We start from the raw sequence: 19,106 nt of genomic DNA on the forward strand, positions 1-19,106 counted from the left end.
TAAATGACAATATCCATCAGAACATTTGCCAGATAGGACATTTGTGTGAACGGACCTTCTCCAAAAGTAATAGAGTATCCTTGACCTAGTCCATTAAGAAGCAAAAATTGACAAATAAATGCCTAAAAAGAGGAACTAAAACCAGAGTACCTATACCAATAACAAATATAAAACTCACAGAAAAAGGGAGTTATACTGTATAGTGATTTGTCACTACACTAAATGTGTGTTCTGGATAACATTACAACCCAATTACATTCTGTGACACCAAAGTGGTTCCATGTCCGACCCAAATAACCCGCTCTCACTCTGTTGTCTATCTCTTCCAACAGAGACAGCCCAGAGGACAAAAGGAAAAGAGAAATACAACAAACGAGAAAGGTTAATAACAGCTTTTCCTGTGTCATATTTGACAAGACCAGCCATTGGCCTAATTATCGTCATTATGGTTTGCCAAGACTTCTACTTCTCCTTCTTAGTGGCAGGCAGCATGATAGCCACTTCTAAACACATATCTATTATTTAATCAAACTGTTGGTGGTGGCAGAACGGAGAGAGCGAGGGGCACTTTATTTTTGGCCTGGGTGAGTTCTCTTTGAATATGCCAGTGGGCCAAGGCTTTTAATGTATAACCCTTTGATTTCCAAATCGCCACCACTCAAATGACAAAGGTGCAGTTTATGTTGCTAAAGGGAAAGGCTAAATCTGAGTCAAAGGCTAAGGGTTGAGCTAAATGGTAATCCAGGATCAACACAGCTAATTTCTGATACAGGATCAACATAAGATCTGTGTTCCTCACCAGAACTTTGGCTAGATGGACCAGTCCATTGTTAGTGATCTGGTTGTTCCATAGAATCAGAACCTTCAGTCCATCTGTCTGACCTCTCAGACCTTCACAGATCTCCTCCAGTCCTGTACAAGACCAGAAAAGAGAGATGAAACACTTAAGACTACAGTGCACTAGGCTAGTCCTAAAGGGCTTACATAAATGACAAGGGGAATTTAACAGTTTGCTGCTACCTCAATCTCTCTGAGTGATACAGAGTGAAATTGGTCCTGTTCTTTGACAGTACCAGGACCGTCACCTGAGTCTGTTATGGTGTTGTTGCTGAGGTCCAGGATAGTGATGGTACTGTTCACAGGAGCTTGGTTGCACCTTAATTGGGGAGAACGGGCTCGTGGTAATGGCTGGAGCGGAATAAGTGGAATGGTATCAAATACATCAAGCACATGGTTCCCATGTGTTTGATGCCATTCCATTCGCTCAGTTCCAGCCATTATTAGAAGCCGTCCTCCCTCCGGCAGCCTCCACTGGTACTGTTTCATACTGAATATGTTCTTTAAGTGCACCTGAGTTTGCTATGGTGTTGTTGCTGAGGTCCAGAGTAGTGATTGAGCTGTTGTATCTGAGCAGGTCTCTTAACTGCATAGAGTCCTGTTCGCTGTTCAGATTATTGTTGGACAGGTACAGCTCCCGGAGTGCTCTGTTGCTCTTCAGAGCAGCCACTATGGACAAAGAAACCAAAGCAATATTACTTTTTAAGTAAAGTTTGGTTTGATGGTAAAGAATCATGCTAGTCTAATAAATAACCTACTTTAGCTTAAGAACGTTTGAGACTAAACCATTGTATTTATAGTATTTCTCAAGAGTCAACTAGCGTTTCTCAAAAGCACAAATCTCCCATTATTCTACCAAAAATATTTCAAAGCATAATTTTATTGCACACTATCTCTCGGTAAATTGTACAGTAAAGTGTGTGTCTGTGTGTGCATTGGTGGGTTGTCACGCAGCCCAGCCTTAGCGGATCGATGCAGTAGATTTGATCAGGCCCTTTGGGCTGCATGTGGAATGCCAACATTGTCATCATGCACAGTGGGAACCAAATGGAGGGATCGCTGGATTGATCTGGACGACTCCACGGCGCGCGGCCCGTCGAGCGCCGCAATCAGGGCCCCTTCGATCGAAGGCAATGATCCACAGCTGGGCTCCCCGCAGAGAAGGATGGAAGCGAACGGGGGAGGACAGGGGGGTAGGCAGGGGCGACGAGGCTGGATGCACGGCCCAAAAATATCAAAAGGATCCAGGAGGGTTTAAAGAGATAGGGTCTCTGTCTCAGTGGTGAGAAGGAAGAGTGTGTACGTGTATGTGCCTGTCTCTTCCTCTGGCTCATTTACAGATTTACAGGTCATTGTCTCCTCCCTGATCACTAGAGTACACCGGCCCAGCCCCCTGCTGCTCACAGAAGAGGAACACCTCCCTCGGTCGTCACGGTTACGTCCCAGAGATGAAACACCAGCCAATCGATGAAGGTCACTGTCCAAGGACAGCAGGACCAAAGCCATCACCATGGAGCCGTAGGGTGTGACATCGGTGAAAGCTTTCATCTTAACCCTAAACTCTACTTGGCTAAAGGCCTCGTGGTAAAAATGATTAAAAAAACAAATTAGTAAATTACAGAAATATGATTGAAGTAAATGTTATAATACCCCTCAACATAACTTGTAAAATTCTCAAAAAGAAATTAAGGTATTTGTATATCTTGCTCCTGACCAAGGTAATATTATTGTAAGGGAAAGTCCAGTCCCTTTATTGGAAGTCCAATGCTGTGTGCTGGAGGGCAGTGTTGGCCTCTTGTGGGTGACATATGGGTGTCAAACATACTGCTCCGGCCTGCGAGCCTATTCAGTCCAGCCTGTGGCTGGTGTGAGTAAAAAATGTACTGTACTGTGCAAAAGTTTTAAGCAGGTGTGAAAAAATCCTGCAAAGTCAGGGATTTTGTAGGCATATAGTCAGGTGTATGATTAAACAATTGTACCAAACAGGTGCTAATAATCATCAATTCAATATGTAGGTTGAAACACAAGTATTACCTGAAACAGAAACAGCTGTGTAGGAGGAATAAAACTCAGATAACAAGGTGAGTTTGTCAAAAGTCATTCACCATGGCAAGACTGAGCACGGCAACAAGACACAAGGTAGTTATACTGCATCTGCAAGGTCTCTCCCACGCAGAAATTCAAAGGCAGACAGGGGTTTCCAGATATGCTGTCCAAACTCTTTTGCAGAAGCAAAGAAACGGGCAACGTTGAGGATGTTGAGGACCACCACTGCGTAGTGGTCGGCCAAGGAAGCTTACTGCAGCAGATGAAAGACACATCATGCTTACTTCCCTTCGCAATCGGAAGATGTCCAGCAGTGCCATCAGCTCAGAATTGGCAGAAAACAGTGGGACCCTGGCACAGCCATCTACTGTCCGGAGAAGTCTGGTCAGAAGTGGCCTTCATGGAAGACTTGCGGACAAAAAGCCATAACTCCGACGTGGAAACAAGGCCAAGCGACTCAACTATGCATGAAAACACAGGAACTGGAGTGCAGAAAAATGGCAGCAGGTGCTCTGGACTGATGAGTCAATTGAAATATTTGGCTGGAGCAGAAGGCAGTTTGTTCACCGGAGGGCTGGAGACAAGTACACGAATGAGTGTCTGCAGGCAATAGTGAAGCACTCCTTGCAAGTTTGGGGCTGCATTTCTGCAAATGGAGTTGGGGATTTGGTCAGAATTAATGGTCTCCTCAATACTGAGAAGTACAGGCAGATACTTATCCATCATGTAATACCATCAGGGAGGCATCTGATTGGCCCCAAATATATTCTGCAGCATGACAACGACCCCAAACACACAGCAAATGTCATTAAGAACTATCTTCAGCGTAAAGAAGAACAAGGAGTCCTGGAAGTGATGGTACGGCCTACACAGAGCCCTGATCTCAACATCATCAAATCTATTTGGGATTACGTGAAGAGAGAGAAGCACCTGAGGCTGCCTAAATCCACAGAAGAACTGTGGTTAGTTCTCCTAGATGTTTGGGCCAACCTACATGCCGAGTTCCTTCAAAAAGTGTACCTTGAAGAATTTATGCTGTTTTTAAGGCAAAAGGTGGTCACACCAAATATTGATTTGATGTAGATTTTTCTTCTGTTCACTCACCTCTGCATTTTGTTAATTGATAAATATAAACTATTAACATGTCTATTTTTTAAAACATTCTTACTTTACAGCATTTTTTCACACCTGACTAAAACTTTTGCACAATACTGTATAATACAGTTGAAGTCGGAAGTTTACATACACCTTAGCCAAATACATTTAAACTCAGTTTTTCACAATTCCTGACATTTAATCCTCGTAAAAAGTCCCTGTTTTAGGTCAGTTAGGATCACCACTTTATTTTAAGAATGTGAAATGTCAGAATAATAGTAGAACAAATGATTTATTTGTCACGCCCTGACCTTAGAGAGCCTTTTTATGTCTCTATTTGGTTTGGTTAGGGTGTGATTTGGGGTGGGCATTCTATGTTTTGTTTTTCTATGATTTTGTATTTCTATGTTTTGGCCGGGTATGGTTCTCAATCAGGGACAGCTGTAACCATACGTAGGTAGTCATTTTCCATCCTTTCTTTGTGGGAAGTTAACTTTGTTTGTGGCACATAGCCTTAAGCTTCACGGTTGTTTTTGTGTTGTTTATTGTTTTGATTGCGTCATCCTAATAAAAGGAATATGTACGCTCACCACGCTGCGCTTTGGTACTCTTCATTCGTCGGCCGTGGCATTATTTCAGCTTTTATTTATTTCATCACATTCCCAGTGGGTCAGAAGTTTACATACACTTAATTCGTATTTGGTAATACTGCCTTTAAATTGTTTAACATGGGTCAAACATTTTGGGTAGCCTTCCACAAGCTTCCCATAATAAGTTGGGTGCATTTTGGCCCATTCCTCCTGACAGAGCTGGTGTAACTGAGTCAGGTTTGTGGGCCTCCTTGCTCGCACACGCTTTTTCAGTTCTGTCCACAAATTTTCTATAGGATGAGGTCAGGGCTTTGTGATGGCCACTCTAATACCTTGACTTTGTTGTCCTTAAATCATTTTTCCTGTTACTTGAACTCTGTGAAGCATTTATTTGGGCTGCAATCTAAGGTGCAGTTAACTCTCATGAGCTTATCCTCCGCAGCAAAGATAACTCTGGGTCTTCCTTTCCTGTGGCGTTTCATCATAGCGCTTGATAGGTTTTGCAACTGCACTTAAAAGAAACTTTCAACAACAAAGTTCTTGAAATTTTCCTTATTGACTGACCTTCATGTCTTAAAATAATGATGGACCGTCGTTTCTCTTTACTTATTTGAGCTGTTCTTGCCATAATATAGACCTGGAATTTTACCAAATAGGGCTTTCTTCTGTACCCCAAGTTGTCACAACTGATTGGCTCAAACGCATTAAGAAGGAAATACATTTTTGCAAATGAACTTTTAACAAGGTACTCCTGTTAATTGAAATGCATCCCATGTGACTACCACATGAAATTGGTTGAGAGAATGCCAAGAGTGTGTAAAGCTGTTATCAAGGCTAAGGGTGGTTCCTTTGAAGAATATCAAATATAATAAATATTTTGATATGTTTAACACTTTATTTGGTTACTACATGATTCCATATGTGCTATTTCATAGTTTTGATGTCTTCACTATTATTCTAAAATGTAGAAAATAGTAAAAATAAAGGAAAACCCTGGAATGAGTAGGTGTTCTAAAACTTTTGACTGGTGCTGTATATGTACACAGTCCTTTCAGAAAGTATCCGCTCCCCTTGACTTTTTCACATTTTGTCGTGTTACAAAGTGGAGTCAAAATGGATTTCATTTGTCAACGATCTACACAAAATAATCTGTCAAAGTGAAAGACAAAGAAAGAAAAATATGATTGGAAAATTAAACAATAGTTGATTAGATAAGTATTCAACCCCCTGAGTCAATACATGTTAGAATCACCTTTGGCAGCGATTACAGCTGTGAGTCTTTTTGGGTAAGTCTCTAAGAGATTTGCACACCTGAATTGCACAATATTTGAACATTGCTCTTTCAAAAATTCTTCAAGCTTTGTCAAGTTGGTTGTTGATCATTGCTTGACAGCCGTTTTCAAATCTCGCCATAGATATTCAAGCTGATATAAGTCAAAACTGTAACTAAAACTGAATTCAAGAGAATTCAATGACGTCTTGGTAAGCAACTCTTGTTCTTAATCTATTCTGTTTCTTTTTATCCTAAAATACTCCCTAGTCCTTGCTGATGACTAGCATATCCATAACATGATGCAGCCACCACCATGCTTGAAAATATGATGAGTGCTATTCAGTGTTGTGCTGTTGGATTTGCCCCAAACATAACACTATGTATTCAGGACATAAAGTTCATTTCTTTGCCACATTTTTTGCAGTTTAATGTTAGTGCCTTATTGCAAACAGAATGTATGTTTTGGAAAAATGGTATTCTGTACAAGCTTCCATATTTTCCCTCTGTCATTTAGGTTAGTATTGTGGAGTAACTACAATATTGTTGATCCATCCTCAGTTGTCTCCTATCACAGCCATTAAACTCTGTTTTAAAGTCACCATTGGCCTTATGGTGAAATCCCTGAGTGTACAAAACATTATACACTGAGATTTCCATGACATTGACTGACCATGTAAATCCAGGTGAGAGCTATGATCCCTTAGTGATGTCACATGTTAAATCCACTTCAATCAGTGTAGATGAAGGTGGGGACACAGGTTAAAGAATAATTTTTAAGCCTTGAAACATTTGAGACATGGATTATGTATGCATGCCCTTCAGAGGGTGAATGGGCAAGACAAAAGATTTAAGTGCGTATGGTAGTAGGTGCCAGGTGCACCGGTTTGTGTCACGTTCAAAAGTTTCCCATTTGCATCAAGAATGATCCACCACCCAAATGGAACATCCAGCCAACTTGACGCGACTGTGGGAAGCATTGGAGTTAACATGGGCCAGCATCCCTGTGGAACACTTTCGACACCTTGTAGAGTCCATGCCCTGACAAAATTAGGCTGTTCTGAGGGCAAAAGTTGGGTGTGCAACTCAATATTAGGAAGGTGTTCCTAATGTTTTATATAATATATTTTTGGGGGGTATGGGGGTTTTAGAGGGGAAAAAAGCGATGGATAAAGTATTATTTTTTGCACATTTTGACAGTGAGGAAATACAATTAATTGTAAGTGCGGCACTCTGGACCTCGGTGAAGACCAAATGCGGTGCAAAATGAGTTTAGCATCTCTGGTGAAAGACCTGATGCCTGGGGAAATAACTGTTCTGAGGCCTGGTTACTGGTCCTCGTACCTGGCTACAGAAAGTCCTAGGTAGAGAGGATAGTGTCTCTGGCCACGGTGACGGTGTGGATCGGTGCGGCGGTGTGTAAAGTGACAGGCTGAAGATTAGGACATCTAATCCCGGGCCAGTCCCACTGTGAGGGTCACGGGGCCAAAATCTGCTCCTCCGCTCCTTGTCCTCCGTCATCTGTTCCTGTTGGCCACGGCCGAGCATGGACAACACCGAGTGCACACACATACACACACGAAATACACACAGACACACAGAAACACATATATATGCAGTCACGCACACACACCCACACACACAGGAGATACTACTGAGCCCTATTGGGCCATGAAGAAGAACTCAGAAATAACAGATATTGTGTGTGTGTGTGTGTGTGTGTGTGTGTGTGTGTGTGTGTGTGTGTGTGTGTGTGTGTGTGTGTGTGTGTGTGTGTGTGTGTGTGTGTGTATATATATATATATATATATATATATATATATATATATATATATATATATATATATATATACTTGTGGGTACCAGAAGTAAATAAACAAAAATGTTACCAACTGGGGACTTTTTTTTTTAAGGTTAGGTTTTCGGGTTAAGTTTAGGGTTAGGTTTGGCGTTTGGGTTTAAGAGTTAGGGTTAGGGGTTAAGGTTAGAGTTATGGAAAATAGATTTTTGAATGGGAACACATTTTTACTCCCCGAAAAGTCCTGATAATTCTCTAAAACAAAGCTGTGTGTGTATGTGTTATGCATACGTGCAGGGCATACCAAGCGTGAAGAGGGGTCTGCCGCTGAGGCAGGTGCTTTGGAGGTGCAGCATGGTGAGTCTGCTGCTGAGGAGGGCTCTTGACAGGACCTGGGCTGGATACTGTAGCAGGGCCACGTTACACACATCCAGCCTCAACAGACACACACTCTACAGAGAGACAAACACAAGGATCTCATCAGAGAGAGGGGGAGGGCGGGGGACAGAGGGAGAGAGAGAGAGGGGTGGGGAGATAGAAGACGGAGATAAAGGGAGAGAAAGTCAGCAAAACTTTGAGGGGATGGAAAAACTGAGATGGAGGGAAGGACAGGGTATGACAGGGACCGAGAGCGAGAGAGACGTGTAAGAGAGAGTGAGGGTCTGAGATGCTAGGTTATGGACTGGCCTCTGTACCTTACTTCTGATCAAACACTTCCAGAACCTGTCAGAAAAAGATGGCAGGGAGGGAGGGAGGAGAGGCTGAAAGGCTAGGCCGTGCCCTAAGTGTGGACTGAACTCCCTATTCTACCTCACCTTCAAACACTAGAGGAAGAGGGGAATGCCAGTAAGGCAAAACAACACTGACTGACAGAACGAGAGAGGTGGAGAGAGTGACAGAGCGAGAGTGTGGCTGAAGGGCTAGGCTGCGTCCCTGGTGGGGACTGGCCTCCATGCATCACCTCTCCTCAACAACCACTAGCCCGTCTGAAGGAGGAGAGGAGAGGAAGAATATCAAAAAAGGATGAGAAGAAAACAGTCCTGAGTGACGGAGGGAGAGCGGCAGGTCTGGGGGCCATTGTTAGTCTCCATCCCCCCCGCCATCTCTCCGTCCGTCTGGTCGGCACATCAAACGTGTCCAGATTTTTTCTTCCCTGCTGCATCCTCCATCTCTCGCTCTACACCAAGGTGATTTTGATTGATCTTGAGTAATACTGCCTAAGAGCCGGCTTTTGGTCTCACCCTTGAAGTCCATTTCACCACGAGGCAAAACCTCACCTCTCTTTCATCTAAGAACTATCACTAATTGAACAAACATTGAAATAAATGTATACTATAACTATCCGATTCCATCTAGCACTCTGAAACTCTAAGGAATGGTAAAGGTTGTCATCTGGACTTATTTTGTCATTGGCAAATGACTTCTAGATCCCTCATCTGTTTGCCTATCTGTCTGTCTCTCAGACACAGTCAGCTAACGTAAGATGCTTGGGAAGATTTTCCCTGCATACTTTGAGTCCTGCCCTGGGCCCTGAGAGGTTTATCACCCCAAGGACACGACCAGGCTGGCAGGCAGGCCTTCAGAAATAGCATTTGGGATCTGCAGGATCATTTCTCCTGGCTCTGCTAGCTAATCAGATGCCCATGGTAATGAAGTCTGAGGTACTGACTGGGGGGTAATGGCACGTGCGTGTGTGCGCGATTGTGTTCATGCATGTGTGTTAGCTAACAAAGCTAGGCAGCTTCTCTGGGAACTGCTGAACTTGAATATACTTTTTTGCCCTCAATACTCACTCGTCTTACTTCTGGAATACATTCCCTCCTATAGTATGTGCACTCTCTCACCCCTGGCCTAAATCCACACATAGAAACACATTACACTGAACTGCATGTACCTGCTTTATCAAATGAGAGAGGGCCTTCCAACCAGATATCCCCATGCTGGTGTTGTCAGAGATGTCAAGATGGGGGGTAGATTCATAATACAAAATCATATCCAGCAAGGATGATGCTCCCTGGAAGAAAAAAAGAAAAGGTTTAAATTCAACAGCAAAATAGTAATGGAGTTCCCAGTTCCTTTGATGGAGAGTAAAATCCGATACACAGGGACAGCTGAATACAAAACCCAATTGGAAAGTAAAAATGAAAAAAAGAAAGTTTTTGCTCATAAAACTCACATTTTCCTCCAGCTCTGCCGCTTGCAGATTGATGAAATCAAAGCTCAGTGATTTCAGTATGACTTCCAGAGCCTCGCAGGAAAGGTGGTCTAATCGCTCACCTGAGTAGGGAAAGCAATCAAACAGAAGATAATTGGGACTGTTTGCTAACAGTCAGATTGCCATGTCCCCAGTCAGGAGTCAATGTTATTTTGTGATTGGAATTTTAGGAAACTCAGGGAGGCTAGAGCACACAAAACAACCTTCCCCTCCTACCCCTCCTTTAGAAAACGTAAATCATCTCTTTATCTGTGCAATTGTTTACTTTCTGAATTAAAGTTGTACAGTAAGCTCTGAGAGAAGAAAAGCGTCTCCGCAGATTATGTGACTGGTAGTTAGTGCACAGTGTGATGCGACGACTCAGAGTTAAAAGGCGAAAGACGTTCTCTCTCTAACAAGATCCCATCCACTGTCCTCCTCCCTCCCTCCCAGTCATGAATCAAAGGGTGTCTGATTATTCAACACCAGATGACTTTTGAACAAAGAGAGAGACTTTGATGGCCGCAGCATCAGTCCGCCTCTCTTAGAGGCCCTAGCTCCTTCCTTCCTTCCCCTCATAAACTCTTATCTCCATGACCGCGAAGGGAGGGAGCAAACAGCACATCGCTGTCTCACAGCTCACACACATCCTCCTTTATTCATCATTAGCATAATCATTTGTAAAAAAAAATAATAATACATGTTTAAACAATAATCACTTAACTGTACCGTAGGAACAGGGAGAACCGCAAGGAAGGGGAGGAACTGAAATCCCCTCTGTGTTGGGGAAGATAATAACTAATGCAGGGTGTCATCAACCCAGTGTGATGTCATCAGTGCGTGACAACTGAGAGGGGGGAACAAGATGACCCCATGTTGGAATCACACATCCCCACTGGGGTGGCAGCTCTCCTGTTACACTCATCAAAGGGGGGCAGGGGTTAACCCCCAACTGAAGCTTCACAACATCAGAGGAGTGATTAACTTCTACTGGTACTGTAAATGTATCTTACAGTAAACCGATGGCTACTTAGAAATAATCTGTATAATGTACTGGAATGTGATGTCTTTCGGGCTACTAACTTTCTAGTATTGTAATATTGCAATCTTACATTGTTATAACGGTTGTAATAGTCATTCGTGTTACACTCAACAAGCACCACACCACTCACTGTATAAAATATCGTATTAATCATACCCTATGTCGTAAATAAAGTTAGATCAAACATTTCACATTAGCTTACCTTTCAAATCCAGACATGGGGCCCTGCCATTTAAACTGGTAACCTGCTGATGGAGAGAGAAAATGTAGCATTTCTCATTAACATAAACAATACAGTTAATGTACCCCTCTAACACGAGGCCTCTGCATCCCTCCATGGCTCTCTGACTTGTTTGTTCAGAGTTAGAAGCTCCAGCTTCCACTGCCACCACCACAACAGCAACATGAGAGCATGAATTATGGATTTCACACAGTTTACTATTGATGGCAACACCATGTCCTAATTAACCAGTGTATATTAATTAGCAACAGCTGGTCATCTGTTGAGGCGTTCATTTGCCAAGCCACTGTTCCACATACATCTAATTTGACTACATCAATCTCCAAAAGGTGACATAATTGTGTGCATCGTGGAAATTGTCGTCTTTTATTCTCCTGACAGCCAGAACACAACAGCCAAGGAGCGAAAGAGAATCCCTCCTTACATGCAGATGAAAAAAGAATGTGATAGCATGTTCCCTCGTCTCTCCCCCCCCCCCCCCCCCCCCCTCTCTCTCTGGAAAGGAAGGAATGCGATCATTTCAACTGTTTCTCCCTCACATCAAGTGGAGGAACCGAACGCACGCCGTCTTCGTTTGACAAATCCCACTGTGTGAAGACGCACCGGCTTATCTCATATACTGCCTGTTTTATTTCATCCTTAAATATGATTCGTTGTTGAAGGGACATGAGAGTACAAAATACCTTGAAGAATGATTTCCTATATTTGTCTGTCTAGGAGCAGGGAGGAGAGACAATAGACCCCTTAAAAATGTTCTCAGCCAAACCAAACTACATTAATCAATATAACATAAATAATTACACTTTGTAAATAGAGGCGTATTATTGGTTGTAATTACACATTCCTTTGAAATGATCAGTGTGCAGAAACGCACCAAAACAATACAAGGAATAACGCAAGACACATGAGTGACGTGTCACATTCGCCTAAAAAGAACGTACAGCACATATTGTGCCAAAGACAATGTTGGCGGCAGAAAAGACTACACACACACCACACACACACACACACACACACAACACACACCACACACACACACACACAACACACACACACACACACACACACACACACACACAGCTAATAGGTTAGAGCCTGGAATAGAACAGCATCATGTAGGCCTACTATGCCCTGAAACAGTACTCCCCTCTGTCTGTCTCTGAAATGTGTATCCCTCTGAGAAATATCCATATTTTATTTATAGAGGAACACCACCACAAAACAGAGCATGCATATCAATTAATAAAACCCCTAATATAACATTATAGCAGTATGAGTTATGATATTGTTCTACTTATGATAGCATCTCTTCTGAGTACCGAGCAGAATAACCTGAAGAGAGGATTTATTGATGAGACAGGAGACATGAAAGTATTATACAGTGTGGTCGGTCAATACACTGTATAATTCTGTTTGGGATAGAGTACAGAGATGTGACAAATGTCTGTAAAATAATTTGAGGCTGTGCAACCACCGGCCGACCCCACCGATCACACAAACAACACACAGTGCCCCCCCCCCCCCCCCCCACACACACACACACAGAGTAGTTGCTTTATTTTCATCTTAATGAATTCTGAACTTATGAGCCCCCTTCCTTTCCCTGTTGCTCTGCTGCTGAGATGTGCTGCCTAGCGTGGAGGAGAAAAACGAAGGACCGAGTGCCAAACCTATTGATGTACCAGGAGGAGAGGGACAAAATGAAGGGATAAAAAGAAACGCTTTCCCTCTTCCAGGCAGAGAGGGATATGGTTTATAAACTTGACTTCTGGCGAAGTCATCTCTGGTGCATTTGCCATTCATCACTCAGTCGTCGGTCCAGGAATCCCAGTCCCGCGCTCTGCCTTTGTATTAACAAATGTTTCACTGCAGCTTTTTTTTTTTTTTTTTACTCATTTAATTAGTTGAAAAAAAAGTTGTTTTTTTTCTGAGCACTTTTCTACAGTTAAAGCTCTTAGGGTTAAAATCACCAGCACATTTTCCATTCAGCATCTTTTCTGTAATAAAGGATAAATTATTAAAATAACACGACCTTTTATCTCACACCCTTTGAAGCAGCAAAAAAAAAATGTAAATTGGGAGCGAATTAATATGCAAATGTATTCATTCCCAGTTAACAATTAGCAATTAAACCTGCAGTGTCTAGAAGAGAAAGAGACAAAATTAGTAACTTCATTTATCATTTAAAAAAAAATGTAACGTACAGTACACAAAATTCTAATTGACTTTGAAAATATTTCCCACTGTCTTTCTTTGTTCATTCTGTAATGATTTTGAAATGTGTGATAGTACATTTGGTAACATTATTAATGAGTCTTCATGTAAAGTACCTGTGTATTGTATCCCCAATGCTAGATGTAAAATATAATGTTTATATTCACCACCTGCCTCTGCATGCTTCCGCTCTTCCATGTGCTGTGTGTGTGTGTGTGTGTGTGTGTGTGTGTGTGTGTGTGTGTGTGTGTGTGTGTGTGCGTGCGTGCGTGCGTGCGTGCGTGCGTGCGTGTGTGTGCCTGCGTGCATGTGTGTTTTTGTGGTGTGTAGCAGAGCTAAAAATATCATCACAAATATCATCTCCATCCTACAGAAAGCACAGCATCAGCCAGGTCCGGGGGGGGGGGGGGGGGGGTCTTTGTGTGTGTGGTGTGTGTATCAGTAAAGTCCAGAGGGTGTGTGTTACCACACATTCAAGTTTTTAAAAAGTCTGCATGGGAAGTTATTTAGACTGGATGGTGTTTAGATGTTTGTGAGTTTGTATCGTATCGCTGGGCAGACAGAGGGTTATTGCATATCAGAGACGCTGTGCTTTTCTGATGGATGCTGAGGTACAGGGCTCAGAGAGGGAGGGAGAGAGACAGAGAGCACAGGAGAGAGAGGGAGAGATGGGTACACACAGACAACAGAATTGACTCAAATGGGAACCGTTTGGTTTGAAATGTAAGCTATTTAAAAAAAACTATGCCTGATCTCTGGATATGTCAGATCTTATCAAGATGGTGCTGCTGCAACAGCAATATTACAACTGCAAATTAATTCAATAATCACTAATACTAATACTGCTGTTATTCTAAAATAGGAGTAATACTACTTATTTAACATTTTTGGTTACTTATAAAATCACTATCTATTTCCCAAAACTTTCAAAGCTATTTTGTCCAATGTTGAATGTATTTGAATTAAACCAAAATGAACCATATTAGAGGGCTCCCGTCAAATTAAAATGTGTATTGAGAGGAGGCACTGATCCTTTCACTTCTAAAAAAGGATGTTTTAGTGAAGGTTTGTCTGAGCGTTACCAAACTACAATCTTGAGTGTGAGCCTGTGTAGGTTCCCAATGGCCTCCAGCCAAGCTAAGGAAAGGAAGCACTCTTCTCTTCAGGCTCTCACACCCCTGCGTTCAGATAGCTGTGGTTAGGGCATTGCCCCAGTAAGCGTCACCTCTTATCGCTGTCTGTGTTGTAATGAGCGAGGAGACATATGTCCGGTTCCCCTGTTTTTTTTGTTGATAAGCCTGCATTCAGTCAGAAACATTTAAATCCCTTTCACCTCTCTCAGCTTTTATTTGCATCTGAAGCACTAACAACAGCCTTGTAAATAGTGCAACACTTACTTAGTGACATTTACCTCTCATCTGCCTATTCTCTACACCTGGGGAGACACAATAACAATAATTGAATGCATTTAATTGTTTTAATGTGTTTCTCTTTAGAATTACACGAGGCGAGGAAGAGAGAGAGAGATCTCTGTGTGCTGTGAGAGGCACACTGGCTGGCAGCAGCCAAGGATCATGTTGTAACGCTACCGTACCGTACTGTAGGTAGGCCGCTACAGCAGAACAATATTACCGCTAATCAAGAGAATGAGAAACCAGCAGGGTTTGCATCTAATGCACAAATATTTTTTCTTGTCTTTAAATTCCTTAGGGGGGGGATTTTTTGGGATGGATTTAGCCACACACACACAACAAAAACGACATTTCTGTGAATTAAACCTTGTGAATTTAACAGCAATAGAATATCACGTTGGCAGCTTTGCACCGGGAGGGATAATTCATCCTTCAATAAATAGGGAATTTATGTCGAGGTAATTGATTTCTCCTCAGTCCACTCAACTGAAAAATCTGCAAGAGAAATAACCGATATCTATTCATTAAATGATTCAACAACAAGCAACTAATTCCTAGCTTAGGCTACTCCACCTGGTGCCTACAACCCAGAGAGAATACTAAATCCTATATAGGTCATTGTGATTTGAGTCTTATAGTATTTTGGAATCATATTAAATCATTTCTGAATTTCACCCTTGTACTGTAGGTGAGAGCTCCAAATGAATACAGGACAATAATAAAATTGGAAGTGCTTTTGAAATTAATGAACATAAAAGTAAACAAATCATACTTTAAAGGCCAAGTGCAGTCAACATTCGGTTGTTCCTGTGTTTTGTATCATATTGTACAACAGTTGATGAAACTAACACTGTAAAAGTGAGAAAAAATGTCTTCAGTGTTATTTCCTGATAGTTTCTGGTTGAAAATATAATCTACACAGGACCTTCTAATCATCAGATTTGCGTGGGCGGGGGTTTCAGCCTCAATGATGACATCACCATGCGATAAATTGGTTAATCGACCAATTACAAAGAGAGTTCCAAACCTCTCAGCCAATAACTTCTAGTTTTAAGTTTCCCCTCCCCACTCAGACCACTCCCAGACATTCCAGCAAAATTATTGCTTGAGAAATAGTTTTTTGCCAAATTTGAATGGAAATCTATTAGAGTAAGGTACTTTATTGATGCAAACATGGCTGCCATTGGGCCATTCAAACAAAAATTACAACAGTCCTTCATGTCAAAGTCAAGTGTCTCAATTTGAATCTGAATGATTGCAGCATTTTGAAAAGTTAACCTTTCTACCCCATGCCTAAATAGGGCTTAACTATGTTGATAGGACTTATCAGAATTATGTAAATAATCACAGGATCTAACCCAGAAAATAAAGCTTCATGAAATTCCAGACTTCAGAGGGAAAATGAAATGAAAGCGTAAGAGAGTCTGTGTTTAACTAAGGAAGCCCAGGGCCCTGGGCTGAAACCCATTATTGTTTATGAAGATGTAACCAAAAGCAATACTGTTTTATCCACTTAAAACATTTCAAAGAAACAGCGAAAGCCCACGGGTACAATAAAAGCTTTAAATAGTCTTCAACGGCCAACCTCAGGGGGATTACCCTGCTGAAAATACCTAATTTAATAAATATGCTCTTTAAGCTCACACTCTCATTTTGCATACTCTTATTATGAATTCACTCTCAGCACTCTCTCTCTCGGCTAAATATTTCTCCTCTTAGCTACTCCTTAACCATACATATTTTACTCTTTTAGGAGGACCACCTACATTCATTTTGAACGCAATTGGGTTCATTAGTGCGTCCAACATAATACAGTGTGGGAATGTGTGAGTGTGTGTGCTTAATATAAGCACTGCTAAGTCTTTAATTTCCAACAAAGAATTCTCCTTGATCTAATCTTACATTTATGCAGGAGGGAAACTGATGTTCTTAACATGGCTGGTCCAAGTATAATAAGTAAGTACATAAAATAAATTATACATGTCGGAGTGCGTGTGTGTGTGTGTGTGTGTGTGTGTGTGTGTGTGTGTGTGTGTGTGTGTGTGTTGTGGTGTGTGTTGTGTGTGTGTGTGTGTGTGTGTGTGTGTGTGTGTGTGGTGTGTGTGTGCGTGTGTGTGTGTGTGTGCGTGTGTACACCCGCACTAGCCCATGTTTATTTGTTTTTGTTTACAGCTGTGTTATTATTTACGAAGTCACTAACTTAAATCCAATGTAGTAGTTAACCTGCTCTTAGCCTCTTATTTGCACAAGAGATGCAGTTCTAATTTTTTTGTGCAATAAGCCTGATTGAGGCTGATTGAACGAACTGATCCAAATTACCCTTGGAATTTTAATATGTGCAGTCACACTGTGTGTCTACTACTGTGAGTGTCTGCTAGAAAGCCAAGGGACCACAGTATCTCTGCCTATCTGTGGTAAAATCTTGTCTTACTTTACAAAAAATGTATCCTGTCACCACAAATCAGTATAGTCAGAGATTATTCATATCACTGGGTATTATACCGATATGAACTGATCATAATTGTCTTTCTTTTTCACTACTAATGTGCCACAGTACTGTATACTGTAAAAAAAACAAGGTTATTTGGGGATTATTTTGGGAGGGTTAAAACGACCCCATACCAGGTTTCAATTACTGGCAAAAATGGGTTGAAATAAAAGATTTTAGGGACAATATATATGAAATATGGCTTTGAAGCAGTCTTGGTTCTAGAAGCATATTTTCTACGGATGTACCATAGAATTACATGAAACTAATCTTTTAATAGGATCTCTGTGGAATGTACCTCAAGTTGTTCCAGAATCTTGGGTTTAGGTTCCACCTGGTGCTTGTCGCAGCTCCTCTTGTAGGCCTCAATTACCTCTGCCAAGGTGAGGCTGTCAACTAAAATAGAAGAATACACTCATTACCCACCTTAATGTCTCTCTGTCCCAATGAACTGGGAGCTCCCACTCCAAAGTGCTTAGGCCATATGGATGGTAAACTGTTCCACATCCTAAATGGCACCCTATTCCCTATTTAGTGTGCTACTTTTGACCAGGGCCTATAGGGCTCTGGTCAAAAGTAGTGCACTTATAGGTAATAGGGTGCCATTTTGGATGCACACTGTACACTTCTGATTGACTGACTGTGGGGAAGGGAGAAGATGTCAGTCATTTGGAAGTGGGAAGGGCAGAGAGAATGAGTATCTGCCTTATAAATCAACCAATCAAGCGATCAAATTCATCCAAGATGCCTTATGGAGTGAGCCTAGCAGGTGTAGCTAGGCCTATAGGACTTGGAAACACTTGACTCACTGACTGTCTCAAACTTGATACATCATTCCTGTCACACTAAAGTTATAACGCTCACAAACAATGTATTTCACACCACTTATCACTAAAACCATAACATGATAATGGCCTCCATAGTCATTCCAATGGTTCTGTAAACATCATGTAAGTATATCCAGAGAATGACAGCTCCCTCTAAACCAATAAAAACACTTATCTTGAATCTGATTAGAAAAGTGTGTGTGTGTGTGCGCCTCAGGATGCTTAAATCCTTGCCATTAATTAAAACATATCTACAGTAATTAATTAATTTACTTCAAAACATTTAGGTCACTAGGAGATACTGCTGCGATTCTGTGTTGGTTACCATGTTTATGCAAATCACTAATAAATATAGGAGGGTGGGGAATCAGGGAGGGAAAGAGGGGAGGACCAGAATATAAATCAGGAGACTTGATCTTGAGACCATGTAAAATGTCAAAGTGTCTGTCCAATGAGCGGAGTATGAAACTGATTAGTGCTAGGTCTACCTTACATCAATCAGCACTCCACACTACACAGAACAACATTAGCCTATGCCGACTGGCCTATACCATACCTACGTGCAGATTCTAAGTGGGCCTATATCAATCACTAAAAGTTATCCCTCCCTTATTCCCTCAGAGCCATCAAGGGAGAGAAGAGGTAGAGGACATCAGCTCACCATTGATCGTGTCCTTGCGCTCAGCGAAGCCTGACACTATCTCCTCATCCGGAGGGAAAGACACATGCTTTTCACCTTTACATTTCTTTGGGCGCCAGGACGGAGACGGGGATGAAGTCTCTCCGTCATTATCGCTGTCACTGCGTCTAGTCATCGTTCGTTCCGCTTCCAAACGTCCAGTATGAATCTCCCGGTTGGGGAGGATATTTTTTGGATAGGGGCGCAATTGGATTCGAGTCACCAGAGCGCTCCGAGTTTTATCCGTTTACCGTTGGACATCTCAAGGGCCATTCTTGTTTTATACAGTCGTAGCTCACAGGTCATCAAACTACACGTTTTGTTATAAAAGCGATGGCATTGAATAAACTCCTCGTCTAGTGACCACAGGATT

At 41.9% G+C, this 19,106-nt stretch overlaps 1 pseudogene; it reads right to left on the reverse strand.

The window, feature by feature from the left end:
• Window positions 1–19,092, reverse strand: part of LOC111968980 (protein phosphatase 1 regulatory subunit 37-like) — a 67,087-nt pseudogene extending 47,995 nt beyond the window's left edge.
• Window positions 19,093–19,106: the final 14 nt, after the last annotated feature.

The sequence above is a fragment of the Salvelinus sp. IW2-2015 genome, linkage group LG9, assembly GCF_002910315.2.
Source record: "Salvelinus sp. IW2-2015 linkage group LG9, ASM291031v2, whole genome shotgun sequence".
Classification (NCBI taxonomy): Eukaryota; Metazoa; Chordata; class Actinopteri; order Salmoniformes; family Salmonidae; genus Salvelinus; species Salvelinus sp. IW2-2015.